The sequence below is a fragment of the Palaemon carinicauda genome, chromosome 35 (genome assembly GCF_036898095.1).
Source record: "Palaemon carinicauda isolate YSFRI2023 chromosome 35, ASM3689809v2, whole genome shotgun sequence".
Taxonomy (NCBI): Eukaryota; Metazoa; Arthropoda; class Malacostraca; order Decapoda; family Palaemonidae; genus Palaemon; species Palaemon carinicauda.
Window position 1 is genome coordinate 12,719,684 of NC_090759.1, and position 5,329 is coordinate 12,725,012.

The window sequence follows — 5,329 nt, forward strand, 5'->3', positions numbered from 1 at the left end:
GCTGGGGCCCCTGGGCTTATAGCATCCTGCTTTTCCAACTATGGTTGTAGCTTAGCAAGTAATAATAACAATAGAGACGAGGCAGTAAATAAGATAGCATGGTTGCTGATACAGAGATGGGAAAGATCGGAAGTCTAGAAAGAAAATAATGATATTAATATGTTCAATGATGAAAACGTTGTAGTAAATTCAATAATTCTTACAAATATTAATTTGAAATCCATTGGAGATGTCGAGAAGATAAGTCTGTTATTCAAGAAACCTGTGTCTGGGGGATTGATAATAATAGGGACGAGTTTATTATTATTATTATTATTATTATTATTATTATTATTATTATTATTATTACCTCCACCTACGAAGTTGGAAGGAGGTTATGTTTTACCCCCTGTTTGTGTGTTTGTTTATTTGTGTGTGTGCTTGTTAGTGAACACCTTCCAGGGCACAATTTTAAGCGGAGAGTAATGAAACTTGCAGGGATTAACTTTTATGTAAAAAAACTGGAAATGTTTAAATTTAGGAAGGTCAAGGTCAAAGGTAAAAGTCAAAGGTCAAGGTTAAGGTCAAAAGTCAAGGTCACGGTCAAGCCATAAGTTTGGACATCGTTGTCACAGAGACTTCAAAATTGGTTCATATTTGAGTGTATGAAAATCCACGCCAATTAAAACATGTTAAGGTTGAAGGTCAAGGTCGAATCCATGGTCAATGTTAAGCAAAAGGTCAAAATCCGGTCATCAACCGTACGGCCACAATTTTAATCATAAATCAATGAAATTACAGGCATTTTGAACTGTTGTGTGAAAAGCTGGATATGATTAAAGTTTGGAAGGTCAACGGTCAAGGTCATGGACGAGTAAAACGTCCATATCACGTAATCAGCCATAAGTTTGGACATCCTTGTCACAGAGACTTTCAACTTGGTTCATATTTGACTGTATGATAAGCCACGCTAATTAATGTTAAAATCAAAGGTCAAGGTCATGGTCGAGCAAAAGGTCGAGAAATAAGCTGCCGCAGCGGAGGTCAGCGCTCTACTGAGTGCCCCTCAATTTATTATCATTATTGTTGTTATTACTATTATCATTAACTAAGCTACAACCTTAGTTGGGAAAGAAGGATGCTATAAGCTCAAGGGCTCCAACAAGGAAAATACCCCAGTGAGGAAAGGAAATAAGTATACAGATAGAATATTGTTCCCTCAAGCAATATGTGTAGCATACGTGATAGGTAACACGCAATCACTTGCTTTATGGTCAAAGGTATGGACATTTTGAAAAAGACTGTAAGTTCAAGATTAATGATGAAGTGTGTGGGAAAAGGACATAAATCATAACACAAATGAATTTAACTCACACGAAGTTATTATTATTATTATTATTATTATTATTATTATTATTATTATTATTATTATTATTATTATTATTATTATTATTATTTGCTAAGCTACAACCCTACTTGGAAAAGCAGGATGTGCTATAAGCCCAGGGGCTCCAACAGGGAAAATAGCTCAGTGGGGAAAGGAAACGAAGAAAAAATATTTTAAGAAGAGCAACAACATTGAAATAAATATCTACTATATAAACAATAAAAACTTTAACAAAAACAAGAGGAAGAGAATTGAGATAGAATAGTGTGCCCGAGTGCAGCCTCAAGCAAGGGTTAAAAAACAAATATTGATCATATGGAGAATTCGTAAAATTGTAAAGCCCTGAATATGAAATTGATGATATTAAGAGATAAAGTAATACGAATCATGGATAGACATGTTGAAAACGTCATGAACTTCGGCTACTTAAATATTTAATATGTTGGAAATAAAGAAATGCAAGTCAAGGAGTCGATAACTGTGAAATGCTTTGAGATATTAGGGATAACTGAAACATGGCTAACTGATTTTGACAAGGCTCAGATCGCAGAAATGACCCCCAATACATAGGCTTTTTGTGCTCATAGACTATTTTCAGCACAAGATAAAAATAATTACTGTAACACGTTTTGAATTCATGGAAATACATTTCACACACAAAAATGAAAATATCTATTGTAGTACTATAGTTTACAAATCTATGATAGCTAATGATAATGATTTTACTAAGAGATTTGGTAAGAGGATTGACATGGCAAAAAAAAAAAAAAAAAAAAAAAGTTATTTGTGGAGATTTCAATCTTTGAATGCATAACGCATCAAATTGTGATGCAGCTGCCTTCAGTAAACTACTGGAATCATCATCGTCATCATCATCACCACCCGTTGCTAGTCCACTGCAAGACAAAGCCCTCAGACATGTTCTTCCATTCATGTATGTTTATGATCTTTCTTTGCCAGTCTATACCAGCAAATTTTCTCAGTTCGTCAATCCATCGTCTTCTCTTCCTTCCTTTGCTTTTTTTCCGATCTCTAGGGACCCATTCTGTAATTCCTAACTGTCTGTCACTCTCCTTATATATCCTGGCCACGTCCATTTCTTTTTCTTGCATATTATTAGAATAGACTCTACTTTAGTTTGCTCTAATATCCATGTTGCTCTTTTTCTGTCCCTTAGTGTTATTCCCATCATTAATTTTTTTTCCATAGCTCTTTGAGTCGTAACTAACTTAAGTTTTAAGGCTTAAGTAAGTCTCCAAGTTTCTGATTAAATACTTTTCTTTTTAGAGAAAGTGGCCTTTTACAGGAATAATATAAATTGGTTAATAATGTTGATTATGCAACAACTTTGACTAGGATAACGATGGATTTAGTTTTAAGTGATGAAATGAATAATATTGTTTCACATATTAGTGTAGAGTAGTTCATTAATTCCCCGATGCATGAGCTGAGTCATCAGCAGCCATTGCCTGGCCCTCCCTGGTCCTAGCTTGATGGATAGGGGCTTTGGGCGCGGATTATAGGTATAAATAGTCAGTATCTAGGCCTAGAGCATTTTCCTGCTAGCTAAGACATTGTCACTGTCCCTTTCCTCTGCCGTTCATGAGTGGCCTTTAAACCTTTAAACTTACTCAGGCAATAAATGATGTTACAGATATTCCCTGTGATCATGGTAACTTACGAATAATAATCTTTATATTTGTTGATTGCCTTATAAATGTACATAATAAGGTGAATAAAATTGAATATGATAACATGTGTCACTTATGGAAAAGATTATAAACCTGCTAAGGACAGATCTCCTTGGTTCGATTGGAAGACTTGACAGTAACAAGAGAGGAAAAAGACGTAAAGAGGGAAAGTAGAGTTGGTTTAAATTGCATATGCAAAGAGGAAATACAAATCATTAAGTGCCAATATAATCAACAATTAAGGAGGATGAACATTTTAAGAACACATCTGGGAAGTAGCAAAAGACATGCATAAGTTATATCATCTTCCAAATGGTCTAATGGGAAAGGAGAATGAAAAAAAAAAAAAAAACTCTCAAATAGCTGCAGTGACCAAGAACTCACTGATTAATGTTTAAAATATCTTAAAAACTAAATAAAGAACATAATTGGATCTACGGTGGATATTCCGTATCAGGTTGGTGCTAAACCACACCCGCAAATAATAGTAAAGGGATTTAACAATGTAGCAAATGATGATGTCATCAGGGCTATTGCGAGTGCAAATAAATAAAAAAAAAACTGTTATTGATCCCATGCCAAAATCTTAGGTAATAAGAGTAGAGAACGTTTCTAGACTTACGGTAAAAATGTCAAGAATAGTAAATGCTACCATTGGTTTGTGTAAGAATACTAAAGCTGAGAAAGTGGTTATAGTAACACCAGCTCTGAAAAAAAAGTGTTCTCTATTGCCAGGACTTAATTTCATACAAACCTATTTTGAATATCCTTCATGTCAAAAGTGCTAGAATATGCAATTCTTGAGCAACTAGTTAGTCAATTACTGAGAATGGTAACGTGTTCGCCTGGCATTCGCAAGGCTGCAGATCGATCCCAGACCGAGACCGTGAGTTTAAGCTGTTTACTGGGGAGGCCACTGCTGTGGTTGGGCACCACAGTGGGGGGTTGGGCTTGCCCAGCTGACGTTCTTGTGAGCATCTATTCTGATGATACTGGAACTGAAACCAGACACCTTTGCCCTTTACTTGAAACCAATCACAATACAGACTAAAATTCTACGAAAACGGCTGGAAAAGGCTTTTTTTTTTTTTTTTTTTTTTTTTTTTTTTTGACAGTTGTGCGTGAACTGTTACCTCATGATTTACGTTTCCTTGGTATTGAGGATGAAGCTTTTGCGTCTCTTAAAGATTACTTGGTTGTCAGAATTAGAAATTCTCAGTCATCATATGAACCATTCAGAAGAGGGCTGCTTCGAGGAAATGTAAAAGGACCCATCTTGTTCTGTATCTATAGTATTAATACAGACAAGGAATAAAGTTCAAGCTATTTGCACATGATACACAATAATTCTCCTTCTCTATAAATGACACTGATGATACAGCTAAGAATTTAAACCCCGTTATTACTAGTGTTAGGGAATGGATGACAGCTAAACAAATAAACCTAAATTAAAATAATGCTGGGTATACAGTATGTTGGCTTAAAGACTTAAAGGCCGCTCATGAATGGCAGAGGCAATGGACAGTGACATTGCCATATTAAGCAGGACAATGCCCTAGAAACTAAACATATATCCATATGATCAGCGCTCAAGCTCCCTCTCCACCCAAGCTAAGACCAAGGAGAGCCAGTCAATGGCTGCTGATGACTCAGCAGATAGACAGACATATAGGCTCCCCCCAACACCTCCATCCTTGGCGCACAAGGATGGTGAGGTTACAGAGAGCAAAGGAACTAGCGAATTTGAGCGAGACTCGAACCCCAGTCTGAAAATCACCAACCAAGGACGATACCAGCAGGCCACCGCAACCCTAATGACACAAATGAACATAATGACAAGATAACCTCGATATTTTAGTAGAGTTCGTGACCTATGATCATTACTGGACTGTAGCCTAATAGGTCGCCCAGAGGTCAAATGAATTATGTAGCAAACGTTACTAGATATTACATCAGAAATATTGATTTTGTAAAAAAAATATCTGGATGTTAAGAAACTTGTGATTACCTGTGTTATTGTCAGGATTGATTACTGTAATTATCTATTATGACTTACCCAAAGTACAACTTAAGAAGTCATAAAACACAATAAACAGAGTAGCAAGATTAATAAAAGGTGTTCCACCCTCAGAAAGGATTACCCCTGTTCTGACTGAACTGAAGTGACTACCTATTAAAGCTAGAATTAATTTTAAGTTAAGTTCAATGACTCAGGTTGTCAGAACCGGACATCTAAAATACCTAAGAGAAATGCTATGCATCGTACAGCCAA